General features: G+C 45.6%; 1 long non-coding RNA gene across 1 annotated transcript; it reads left to right on the plus strand.

Moving 5' to 3' along the window:
* The first annotated feature begins 4751 nt into the window (after positions 1 to 4751).
* On the plus strand, positions 4752 to 12240 carry LOC127042415 (uncharacterized). The gene is made up of 2 exons (XR_007771938.1): positions 4752 to 5005; positions 11990 to 12240. It is a non-coding gene; the product is annotated as an uncharacterized LOC127042415 (long non-coding RNA).
* The last annotated feature ends 1412 nt before the right edge of the window (positions 12241 to 13652 follow it).

Raw genomic sequence — 13652 nt, forward strand, 5'->3', positions numbered from 1 at the left:
TGCCGCTTTTCATGGCTCAAATTTTGGCATTCGGGGAGTGTTTTTTCTCACCGCAGAGAGACAAAATTTTTAGCAACAAAAGCCGAAATTAAAAAAAACTCCTCTGCAACCTATTTAATTTTACCTTTATACAACCTTTATACTGCCTCCAGTTCTGGTATCCTCATTTGAAAAAGATGTTGTGAAATTGGAGCTAGGGCAGCAAAGAGCCACCAAATGTTCTGAGGGCTGGAGAAACATGCCTTCCAGTGAGCTATTGAAAGAGCTCAACCTGTTTAGCTTATCAAAAGAAGATTGAACGGTAATTTCATTGAAATGTTGAAGGGCCTTAATGGAGAGAAAAGATTGGGTATTTACGGGCTCTTGAATGGAGCAGAGAAAGGCATAACAAGACCCAATGGCTGGAAAGTGAAAAGAGACAAATTCATATTACAACTGAGGCACAATAGTCAACAGCGAGGATGATTCACCACAGGAGCAAGCTACCAAGGAAAGTGGTGGATTCACCATCTCCTGATGTCATTTAATGAAGACTAGATGCCTTTCTGGAATGTGTTTGCCCCCAAAGTAGCTGTTATGTCATACAGGAGGCCTGTGATATGCAGGTTAGATGCTCTAATGGTGTCTTCTGACCATGAAGTCGACTAATTTCTGAAAAACTGAGTGTAGCATTGGGAGCAGCGTCTGATGTTTTCCTGTCTAGCCGGCTTGCTGCCTAGAACGAACGCTCCTTGAGTGGGGTGATCCACAGGGAGTAGCTCAAACCTCCAAAGTGCCTGGCCAGGGGCAGGACATTAGCCCAGCAAGGGAGGGGTGTGGCAGTGACATCACAAAGGCCGTTTGCAGGACCTCAGACTATTGGTCAAAGGTGGTGGGGAGGTGGTGACCTCACAGAGAGATGCTGACATCAGCCAGGCAGGACAGGGGCGAGGGGCCAGGGAAACCTCAGAGACCTCTGTGGCTTTGCTTCAGCACGTTTCCTTCTCCAGGTCTCTCTTTGAGGACTGAGAGATTATTTGGGGTCATGGACGTGAGCGCCAGGAGGAACCTCTTCCGAGTTTCCTCCTTCCCTTGTAGTGATTTTACTAGAAAACAGCCGTCCCTGTTTAGAAGGTAAGAGCCTCCTGGAGGTTTGAAACCTGTTCAGTCTGATCTATCTGGTGACAAGTGAATTCTAGGCATGGAAAACACGAGCTTAAGGAGGCAGAATTTTATTGCGCACCTGGGATTTTGTCCCTTAGAATCGCTGGGGACATTAGGGTTTGTCCTTTTTGTTTCACCTCTTCCTCCATCCCTCCCTCCTCTTCTTCTCTTGCTTCTTTTGTCCTTTCTCCTGTTCCCTTCCCAACAACAGGACGGAGGTGTGTGTGTGTGTGTTGCAGGGAAGTCCTCTGCAGCTCCCACTATGGAAGGTCCACCCAAAAATGTGGGACTGAAATAGTGCTCGGGCAGTGATCCCCACCGGTGACCTGGGCCATCCTTTGGGCTACTCTGGTGAGAACCCTCAGCCTCCCGTCCTCCGTCTCTACCCTGATTGGTTGAGCAGGGGGATGTTGACAGGGAGGAGACTCAGGTCCTTGTTGTTCTCTTTTAAGATCAAGTAAATAAGTCAGAACCAGTTCTATCTTTGATTAATTTTGCTGCTTCTCTGCATTAATTGTCTCTGAGCAGTTGATGATTCCCTCTAACATTGCAGTTCTCCTCAAATACTTGCTGAATAATTACTGTCACTGTTGTTGGTCTGGAGCTAATCTGAGAGCACAGTATTCAGGTCATTCAATGTCTGAAATTCAAGATCCGATGGTTTGTTTGAAAATCAGGGCTCTTCGGTCCTATTCCCAACACTGCCTCTGACGGGCTGTGTGACCTAAGACAAGTCAATTCTCCTTTCTCAGCCTTAGCTTCTCCCTCTTTCAAGTAGGGATAATAATGATCCGCTCTTACCTACCTCATGGTGGGTGAAGGATGCGGATCCATTTGGGAGTGTCACTAGAAGTAGTGCATAATATGAAGTTTCCCAGATTATGACATAATAGATTAGCTGAAATCGTCTATTTTATTTGTATTTTTTTATTTTGAAATTGTTAATAGTAGCAACGACTTAGCTCAGATTGAAGCATCTTATCTAATGGTTGAGATGTAAGTGTCTCCTCTTTGTGTGCGAGGAGACAATTTAACACACTCTGACAAAGAGGAGATGCTTTTGTTTTGCAACAAAATATTTTTGCAAAGATCTTTCATCCCACTTGTTATGATTTTGAGAAACAAACTGGTTTAGTCTAAATGGGATTTTCGGACAGAAACGGTTTGAATGAAATTTTCCCACCATCTCGATTCCTGGGCTCTGGGGTGTTTTCATCTGTTAGAACAGGAGTCAGAACTGGTTGCTTCTCTTTCTGGCTCTGCCATCGCCTTGTTGTGTAGGCCTTGGGTAGGTCACTTCCCTTCTCCCATCTGTCCAATCGGAACAGGAACAGTTCTCGAACTATGGGCAGTTTAGAGCCCAAGTGAGATAAGGGGTATTAAAGCCCTCTGTGAAGGAGAAAGGGGAGTTTCACAGTGTTTAGCACCAAGGAATTCTAAAGTTTGCTAAAATGTCTAGTCTGTGGAAACAAGAAATGGTCGGGGCCAAACTTATTAACCACTGCCTTTTTAAAGCCCATTCAAAGATGTGAGTCCCTATCTTTTAGGTACCTGTGGTTCTTTGCCAGCAGCAGAGAAGAGGTTCCTGCCTCCGTTTTTGTGGCCTTAACAAACCAGGTGTTGTGCCCCAGTTCTCGTCTGAGACCCCTGAAAAAGAACATCTTCCCATCCATGAACAAGACAGGACCTATCTTTCAAAGGGGAACAAAAAGACCTCTGGGACTTACAGACTAGCTAGCCTGACTGCCATAGCTGGAGAGATCCTGCAATACATTCTTAAACACTCAGTTTGTCAGCAGCACCTACAGGATGATTTGGTTCTTATGACTAGTGAGCGTGGAATTGTCAAGAACAAATCATTCCAAACCAATCCTCTTTCCTTCTTTGGCAGGGTTCTGGGCCTGGTAGAGGTGAGTAAACAATAGATGGGATCTAGCTTGGTGTTACTAAGGCTTTTGACACAGTCCCATAGGACATTCTCAGAAGCAAACGAGGGAAATGTAGTCCAGCTGCAATCAGTGTAATGTGGGTGCAGAGCTGTTTGAAAGCCAAGACTCCAGGAGCCCTTCTCCATGTTTAGCTGCCCAACGGGGAGGGTGAACCTAGTGGGTCTGGCAGGGATCAGTCCGGTGTCAGGTACTATTCTATATTTTCATGAATGATTTGGAAAATGGAGTGGAGAGCATGCTCCTAAAGTTTACAACTGACACCAAGCACTTTGGAGCACAGGATTGAAATTCAAAACACCCTTAACAAATTGGAGACTTGGTCTTCTTGAGCCAAACTCCATGGTTAGGGCTCTCTCTCTACACTGGGCTGAAGTGAAACCCCAGAGCCAAGCACTCCTCCTGGGCAGTGAGCTCCGACCTTGAATGGTCAGATGCTGCTTAGCACTGTCAGAGCAGCTTTTGCTGGGGGATTCTCCCAGCACTTTCCAATAGCGGGAAGGTATGAAATCCCCATTTGACTGCTGGGGACAGAGCCCGAGAGTGGGGAGCAACTTGCCCAAAGTCCCCAGGAAAAGGAAAACAACCAGCAGAGGAACCAATAGGAAACCCAGCAATGGAACTCAGGAGTCCTGGGGGTGTGCTGTGGTGACCAGATGTCCCAATTTTATAGGGACAGTCCGAATTTTGGGGTCTTATCTAGGATCCTATTACCCCCCACGCCGTCCCGATTTTTCACACTTGCTGTCTGGTCACCCTAGGGTGTGCACATGTGTGGGTCCCAGCTGCTCCCTGCCCCTCTCATTGAAGCAGATGTGCAGGGTTACTGCCCTGGGAAGTGCAGGGCACCAGTGGATGTGGGGTTGGCTGGAGGTAGGGTCTGGCTTCAGGCAGGGCAAGGGCTGCGTGGCTGGCTGGCTTCAGGCAAGGGGGTGCATCAGGGGTTGGCTGGAGACAGGGCAGGGAGGATGCGGCTGGTGCAGGCAGAGCAGAAGGTGCAGGGCTGGCTGGAGACAGAGGCTGACTGCCGGCAGGGCAGGGCAGGGGGTGCAGGGCTGGCTGCAGGCAGGGCGTGGGGCAGGGCCGGTGCAAGGAAGTTTCATGCCCTAGGCGAAACTTCCACCTTGCACCCTCCCCCCCCCGCACCCCTGCCCTGAGGCGCCCCACCCGTGGCAGCTCCCCCCTCCACCCTGAGGCTCCCCTCTTGTGGCAACTCTCCTGCTCTGCCCTGCGGCACCCCCCTCGCCCGAGCTCACCCCTGCTCCGAGCACGAGCACCCCGAGCACGCCGTGGCCGCTTCACTTCTCCCACCTCCAAGGCTTGCGGCGCCTAAGCCTGCCAGGCAGTCAGGCACCCTCCTCTGAGCCACAACAGCCCTGACAGTTGACAATAGAGGCACCTTAACCCCTGAGTTCCTTCAATGTGTCCCCCTCGGGGGTCCAGCTCCGATCACCAGATACTCGGGGTATGTCTATACCACCTGCCGAATCGGTGGGCAGCGATCGATCCAGCGGGGGTTGATATATCGCGTCTAGTGTAGATGCAATACATTGAGTGCTCTCCCCTCGCCTGCTGTACTCCAGCTCGGTGAGAGGCGCAGGCAGAGTCTACGGGGAGCTGCAGCAGTCAACTCACCGAGACTGTGACATTATAATTGTTAGGCCTGAATAAAGATATAGCAGACAAAACCAGGTATGCCAACCTGACCAAAGTCAGGCTAACAGAGGTTTGTGGGTAATCCCTGAGTGGAAAACACTGAGAAGCAGCAGCATGTCTCACAAGCGCTGGGAAAAAGTGAGATAAGAGAGAAGCTGCATTCCTGGCATAGTACCAGATGTGCTGTGTTCGGGCAGCTCCTTCGAAGAACTGATAAGAGTCCTAGTTTCCCAGCCTCCTTGTTTTCGCTCCCTGGTTTTGTTCTTTGTTTGTTTTTAACTCCCCTACATTTCTAACTTTAGGCATGCATGTATACTAAAGGTGTCTAGTTTCTAGTTGTTAGAAGAAGGGGGTGGGTTGCTCCAGTGAATAATTTATGACGCGACGGAACTGTCTATATAGGCTTATACTAAGATGTAAAGAGCAGGCTGGTTCTCTCTGGAGACGAGCTGCTCTCTATTGATGCGTGCACTTGTCAATAAAGAGCTTTTGATCGGACCTTGCTGGTGTTGCCTGTCTCTCTCGCGGTCAGACAACGAACTTTGCCGTCTGGGTTAGAGTCCCTGACATCTTTGGCGACTCCGCCGGGACCCGTCTGACTCTCCGGCGGGGGATCGGACCCTGAGGCAACGCAGCGCGCATCCTCCAGTTTAGAGGAGCCTTGCCTGGTGATCTGATCTCTGCGTTGGCGATAAGGCGTGTTCTGTGAACCAGCTGAAACTCTTGGAAATCCAGCAACGTCCACCTACCCATTGAGTAGGGTCCAGGTTGTCGGGGTTAGAGTCCCTGACTACTTAGGTCTGGGTTAGAGTCCCAGTCCAGGTCTGGGTTAGAGTCCCAGTCCAGGTTTGCACAGGATCCAAGTTGTCTGGGTTAGAGTCCCAGCCTGGGTTTGAGTCTCAGTCCAGGTGTTCAAGTCCCTGGAGAGGTAAGCGAGCGCTCGACGCGGGGAGGTGGGGGTTAGAGTCCCTTTACCTCGACCCGGGGAGGAGGGGTTAGAGTCCCTTCATGAAGAGGGGTTAGAGTCCCTTCATTAAAATGAGACAAGTTGGCAGTAAGTGCCCGGGGGATGCCCCGTTGTCTCTGATACTTAGAGATTGGAAAGAGATTTCTGAGACAGCTGATCTAGTTAAATTTAAGATGAGAAATCTGTGTTGGATCCAATGGCCATCATTTACCTTTCATTTGTCCCCAACTAGAGACTGGCCGGTGGGTGAAACCTTTTCCACAGATAGGAGGAACTCCTTAAGGGATATTTTGGTTGATCTTAGGCCGAGACAAATGGATTACTTGTTTGTATGGTATAATTATAAACCCATGGAGGGATGGGTAGCTTTTGAAGCTGTTTGTATGGAGAGCTCTTGTAAAAAAATCACCCACCATATGCACCAGAGCCGCACCGGGAGGAGGACAATTTTGTTCCTGTTCTTCCCCGTCTGATGGAGTGCAAGGATTCAAAAGCAGGTTAGGGACAGTTCAGGGACAGAGGAGAATCAAGGGGGAGCTCAGAGTGATGTTCCCTCATCTTCAGAGGAATCAGGCAGCCTCACCCCCTCTGTGCAGCCTCCAGCCAGCCTTTTGCAAACTTGGTCAGGGACTGCTTTTCAAACACCCCCAATATTACAGCAGCCCTTGTCCTTGCCCTTGTGGACCCCCACTAGGTTACTTAACTCCATGAGAGAGAATGTTTCTGAGACACCTCTGATATTACAAGCCTCATTGAGAACTTATCTGGTTCTACTGGTTGCTGGGGAACATGAGATGGTTTTACCCATACCCTGTTTGCAACTTCAAATTTGTTTAACTGGCAGTGCACTATGCCTCACTTATGAGACAATCCTGAGGCAGTGGAAAGAATGTTCTGCACAATCTTTTTCACTCATGTGCCCACTTGGGCAAATGTAAATCAGTTATTAGATACTCTCATGACAGAAGATGAAAGACAAAAAGTAAAAGAAAAATCTGCAGCTCATTTGAATGCACCTTGGCTAATTACTGACCCTAACTGGAATCCCAATAATCCAGCTCAAAAGACAAAGTTGGATGGATTTTTAAAAGCTGTTTTGAATGGTATTAGAGATGCAGGGGAGGCTACTCCAAATTGGAGCAAGGTGACGTGCTTGTGTTCAGCATCCAGATAAGCACCTCTCTGACTTTTGTGCTCGACTGATTTGTGAAGTTAAAAAGCATGGGAATTTAAATCCTGAAACTGATCATGGAAAGGAGATGGTTAAAATGGTTTTCATGTCACAATGTGCAAAGGATATTGCAAAAAGATTTAGAAAGCATCCAGATGGTACGCAAGGGAAAAGTTTGTCTGAAGTAGTTAGCATTGCTACTAGAATGTTTAATGGGAAAGAGAAAAAGAAAGAAAAAGACATAAGGAACGGGTTAATTTAAAAATCATCTTGGCCCCGGGATGGAAGGAGGGGGGTGCTCTGCGTTCAGGGTCAGGAATCGGCGCGGACTGTGCTTGGTGCAGGGAGGGGCTGCTTTCGGCCCCAGCTGGCTGTGAAGGAAAAAATATTGACAGAGGCGAAGCAAAGGAAATACAAGTTACAGAACTGAAATTACATTTGCAAAGCTTAACTGTCCAGTAAGATCCAACAGTGTGCCTTTGTGACCCTGGAGTCGGTGTGGCTTGGTGACACCAAAGAAGCCACAGGCAGCCGACCTGGACTGGAATCTCTGAAAGAGACGCCGCAGGAGATTCCAGGGTGTAAAAGAACAGCCCTCCCAAGAGCAGAAGCATGTTGGAAATTCTGGACAAGCTGTATACAGGATAATCTCCCTTCCACCTCTCCCCCTCCTCTGAACATTATACACAGAAGTGGCCAGTCTGGACGTACGTGTGTAAGTATGAAAGGAGCTTCGGGCTTGGGGCATTAATATTTTCCTGAGTGATGTGGGAGCGTTCCCAACACTCTCCGTTGTTGTTTTATTATTTTATTAATGAAGCTTTAAAATTCAGTTATATGGTGTGTTTTCTTTATCTTCCCCCAACGATCCTGTAGTGTCAGCCTGATCATCTGACATGAGGGATAGATTGGTAACAGAAATTTGTCACAGTTTGGTGAGCAATTAAGAAGAGGGGAGCCCTGCAGAATTTACACCATCTATTTGTTTTACCCTTGTTATTTTGTGTTTGCTTTGCTTGGTACTGTTGGTGTTATATGCTGAGAACTGCACGAGTAAAAGTGAGTCCTAATAGGATAAGGAAACACTATTTGGTTCTGGTTCTGTTCTATTTAACCAGTTACTGTTGTTGTTTTTTTTCTCTGTTCATTTGGGTGTTAGGAGTGTGGGTGGAACTGAACCTCTTGTTCGTAATTCCTCGGAGTGGAAGCCATGTGTACGAGACAGCTCTGAGGTTAAATTGAGATCCTTCTGTCCTGTCCCCTGTAGCGGTCAGTGTATAGAAGTGGGAAAGTCTGGCTTAGACTGTAATTCCCTCTGCTCTCTGTGTAATTCTCTTTTCTGTTTAAGTGTCAAACAGATGAATGAGTCTCTGGGTAAACCCTCTAAGAGTAGTCCTTCAAATTATATGTTAAGTAAATGGCCTTTGCCCAATGGGCCATGTGTCTTCGTCTAGGTGGCAAGCCTCATGAAGGAGGACTCGGGTAGTCTTGTGAGTAAGAATGTTTAAGGGAAGAGACCAGGAGGGGTGGGGGGCTAGTTGAGAAGCCCACCCTCCTAGCTAAACTGGTAGTGGAAGAAGTTGGTGCCTATGGAAGGGACGGTTCAGTGAGAAAAGCAGGATCGGGCCCAGGCGGGCAGGCAACAGACAGAGAGATTGGAAAACAGGTTGGAAAACTTTAAGGGTGTAGTGGAAGGAAGGAGTAAGTAAGTGTAAGCATGGGGATTTCAAATACCCAGAACTTACTTGGAATGGTGATTTGAGTTGATAAAAGTGGCTGTTGGGAGACAAGCAAGTGATTTAAGGGAGAGTGAGAAGTTAACTCTGTAGTTGCTGGAGGAAACAGCAGTTGAACTTTGCAAAAATGCTGAAGAGGAAAGTTCTTGGTGTCTTTGAAATGTTTGTAAATAAATTGAGGCAAAGATATTGTTAATTGCAATCATTTAGAATTTAGTTAAATTAGCTGAAGAATGTATATAGTGCTATGTAATTGAAATTTTATTAGGCTGTAAGGGCACTATAAGTAGTGATGTTTTCTTTCAGTGTTTGAAAGCAAGAGTTAAAAGTAAAAAGCAAGCCAGAAAGCATCTGTATTCATGCAAATTATCTAACTGATAAGGTAGGAGCCACTGAAACCTGGGCTGCCTATGAAACACATAAAATATGGGATAATTCCTCTGTTTTTCCTGAAATCAACAAGGGTATTTGTCTATTTTAAGCAATGATTGTCTGCCCAGAAGGGGTAGACCTCTGTTTTTTTGTCTTTCAGATAATCAGAGAAAACTGGTGCCAGCTAAACAGCATTCAACGTACCATGCATTTACTGGCACAATAGAAATTATGTTTTGTGTTCTATGTTCTGTCTTGTGGTGTTTGTCTTGTGGCCGGAATTTTTGTGTTTAATATTTTTATAAAATAATCTAGTTTAAAAGCAAACAAAAAGTTTAAATTAAAATGCAGATACTTGTTTTGTTCAACTTGGAATACAAAGTGTTTAGGTAAATCAGGAGAATGTGATATACTAAAGTCTAATGCATTTCCTTAAGTAAGGAAAAGAAACTTTATTGGTCAAATTGTTAATTGCAAAAATTGTTGTTAAAATTTGCATACCAACAGTCTTTGAAAGCAAGGACATGAAAAGTTAATCCACTCCCCATATTGTACATGGGATCTTTCTGGCTACCTCAGATTTCTAGCCAGAGGGCTGGGGATGGTGGAAGGCTATTGGACTAGAGGTTGTATTGAGTGAACTCCTCAAAGTGGGTGTGCTTGTCCTGGCTTGTTGCTCGAAAGCTCTGTAATAAGGTTATTTTAGTAAAAGAGTGTGTGTGGCATATATTAAATAATAAGACTAATGTACTGTATAATGACAATGTGTAGGTGTTCATTGTTGGGAAAAAGGTGTATGAGTAAAAAGTGAAAGTTTCCTTTGCAGGTTAAAAGAAGCCAAGAAGGGAAGAAGCACAAAGAACAGAATGAATTAACTGAAAAAATAAAATAAAATAAAATAGCAAGCTCAGGCTATAGATAAGACACTGACTCCATTCAAGGACACTGCTCACAGTTAAGACTTGGTTAACAACCAGGAAAAGGAGGGCTTGAATTTGCCCATGCAGCTATGAGATCTGAAAAACACTGCCAGGCACTAATGAAATGTGTTAAGTTTTTTTTCTCACAGGTAAGGAAGCGCTACCCAAAGACCCTAGCAGCCCTGCCACTCCTTGGAACCAGGAGACGGGATTGATGTAAAGGTCCACCAACGAAAGACTGCCTTGGCTCCATGCTGGAAAGGCCCTTAAGTCCTGATGACTACCAACACCGCTGTGAAGTACCAAAGACTGACTGCTTGGACCCAAGATTCTCACTGCAAAAAGACCCCTCCACATTGGGAGAATTCTCCTACTGATGATTAGCCTATTTCACCTTCTAGCTCCACTGTGCCTTCTGGACAGTAGGGAAAAAGTACAAGGTGAAGTGCTAGTAGCCTCTCCCTTATCCACTGACAGATCTACTGTGCCTTTGAATTTTTCTAGAAAAAGCAAAACCATTACAGGGTGATGTGCTAGTAACCTCTCCCCTATACGATGCTGCACCAAGACTGTTTTGGGAAAGAAGAAGGAACACTCACTCCACTGAAATTGCTAAAGTCCAGGAATTCCTGACTAGAAAGGACATTAAGAACTGACCCCGGTGAAGAAACAAAGAATTGTACACTGGCAGAAAAAATTTGTGGGACCCATGCTTGGGAATGTGGTATTGATTGGATTTTGGGGTTTATTCTACAGGCTGTGCCCTGTGTTGTGGATAAATTCTTCAGCATGTATTGCTCTCTCTAATTGGATTTTAAATAACAAGTACCCGAAGAGTTTGTTCTGCCACTGGAAATTTTACCTGTATTGAAACCATTCCAGTGACTAATAATGTAACCCCCTCCTATGCTATTAATGTCAATGCCTTTTAAAAGTACCTGAAAATAGTTAAATAACAAATGTAATATAGTACTACACCAAGGAAAGATGGTATTAAATATCACTGAGGCTGGGAAGGCATTGCAGTGGGATCTAGTATGTTTGGAGATTCAGAATTTCCTGAATGACCAGCTGATGGCCATTTGGAGTGATCTTGAGTACCAGACTTGGCCCACTGCCCTTACAGACACATCAGGAGTACCATCTGATCTGTGGTCATGGAGATATACTAAAGACTTTCTGGGTGGAAGTGTAAACATTTACAGTGCTCCTTCCAAGCATTTGGACTGGGGGGTGTGGGCTTCCACATACCGAATCCTGACGGGTCCATGGGGAGGATGCACATGGGACTGGATTATTCACCGAAACATCTGGGAAATTAGACCACTTGGTATACCTAACTGATTTATAGTCAGTGCCCCAATCCCTTAGTTGTCAGACAAACAGGATTCCACTCTTTTGTCCGTGCACTCATTCCTGGATTGTGGGTGGCTAAGCTCAAGAGAGCAGTTGTAAATATTTCTGCAGAGCTTGAAAAAAACCAGCTAATGCATTAATAGATGCTTTCCAAAAGTTGCAACGAAAGACTGATGAAGTAGCAGAAGTAACTTTGCAAAATAGACGTGTGCTAAATGCCATGAATGCTGAATTAGAGAGGGGCTTGTGCTCGCATTGGGGAAAAATGTTGCTTTGCTGTTAATCACTCTGGCTTAATTGACAAAGATTTACAAGCTATTAAGAATGTTGCTGTTGTTTTCCATGCTATATCTCTTGATCACACTTTTAGTTTTAAGGACCTCCACTCAGACCTTGGGTCATGGTTTACTAGCCTCCCCCGTACAATTGTTAAATGGATATGTGTCCCAAGAGTCCCATTATGGTCCTCTAGGGACAAAGGGGGGATTGTTAGGCCTGAATAAAGATATAGCAGACAAAACCAGGTATGCCAACCTGACCAAAGTCAGGCTAACAGAGGTTTGTGGGTAATCCCTGAGTGGAAAACACTGAGAAGCAGCAGCATGTCTCACAAGCGCTGGGAAAAAGTGAGATAAGAGAGAAGCTGCATTCCTGGCATAGTACCAGATGTGCTGTGTTCGGGCAGCTCCTTCGAAGAACTGATAAGAGTCCTAGTTTCCCAGCCTCCCTGGTTTTGTTCTTTGTTTGTTTTTAACTCCCCTACATTTCTAACTTTAGGCATGCATGTATACTAAAGGTGTCTAGTTTCTAGTTGTTAGAAGAAGGGGGTGGGTTGCTCCAGTGAATAATTTATGACGCGACGGAACTGTCTACATAGGCTTATACTAAGATGTAAAGAGCAGGCTGGTTCTCTCTGGAGACGAGCTGCTCTCTATTGATGCGTGCACTTGTCAATAAAGAGCTTTTGATCGGACCTTGCTGGTGTTGCCTGTCTCTCTCGCGGTCAGACAACGAACTTTGCCGTCTGGGTTAGAGTCCCTGACATAAGTATAATCTAATATCTCATTGAAAGGTGACAGGGCCAGAAAGAGTTAATTAACTCACCTCACCGACTGACCTGACCCGTGGGTGAACCTTAAAAACTGGTTAACAAGATATGTAAATGAACAGAGCTTTGAAATGCAAGTCTGCAGTGTTAGAGGTAGAAGGGGAGGTGTTTGCTCAGGTCTTGTGATGTCAGCAAAGAAGTCTTGTCTATTGCTATAGTTTTAATTCAAAGAGCAAAAAAAGAATATTAACATTTATGATGATACTTGAGTGAAATAGTATTATTGTCTGTGTCTCTTTGAAGGTTGTGGTAATCTGTATCTGAACTGTTTGATGGATGTACTAATTGCCAGGATGTTTGGAAGAAGAGTTAAGCCTATTGTTTTCTCAGGCTGAAAGGCTGCTGGAAATGTTTAAGAACCTGGGACACGATCCTTCTTCATCTCAGATCTGCTTTGGGTTTCAAGAGGGGGAAACCTTAAGCCACAAGGATTGAGATCCCCAGTCATTGACTGGAGCCACCCTGAATATGGACAGTGGATTATAACCTATGGACTATTTCTAAAAGGACTTTTGGCAACTACAAGCTCATGTCTACTTTGTATCTGAACCTCAAAAATTGAATTCAAGTCTATATGTCTATTAATCTTTTAACCAACACTCACTCTCTCTCTTTTCTTTTCTAATAAATTTTAGCTTAGTTAATAAGAATTGGCTATAGCATGTATTTTAGGTAAAATCTAAGTTATAATTGAACCTGGTTATGTGGCTGATCCTTTGGGATCGGAAGAATCTTTTCTTTTATATGATGAAGTAAGATTTTCAGGAATCATCATCATATCTAACAGGTGTGTCTGGACGGAGGCCTGAGGCTGGGTACTTTAAGGGAACTGCGTGGTTTAAACTTCTAAGTAACCAGTGAGGTACTACAGAAGCTGTTTTGTGCTGGCTTGGTAAATCTAAGTATTGAAATAACCAGCAGCGTTTGGGATTTGTCTGCCCTGTTTTGTTTGCAATTCACTCTGATTGAGTGAGCTGAGCTGGCTCCCACGGGCAGCACCGTCACACCTACAGCCAGGCTGCAGAGGTCCGGGGGATCTTAGGGGCCTTGGGGTGCACAGATACCTATGTCCAGGCCATAGCGGTCCCTGGGGGGCTTAGAGAGTTTGGGGGGGACACAGATACCAATCTCCATGCTCTAGGGGTCCCATGGGGGCTTAGAGGGTTCGTGGGGGGCACATATTCCTACATCCAGGCTGTAGGGTTACCAGGGGGGCTTAGGAGGTTAGTGGGGGGCAAAGATACCTACGTCCAGGCTGGAGGCATCCTGGGAGTCTT

This window comes from Gopherus flavomarginatus, unplaced genomic scaffold (assembly GCF_025201925.1).
Source record: "Gopherus flavomarginatus isolate rGopFla2 unplaced genomic scaffold, rGopFla2.mat.asm mat_scaffold_40_arrow_ctg1, whole genome shotgun sequence".
Classification (NCBI taxonomy): Eukaryota; Metazoa; Chordata; order Testudines; family Testudinidae; genus Gopherus; species Gopherus flavomarginatus.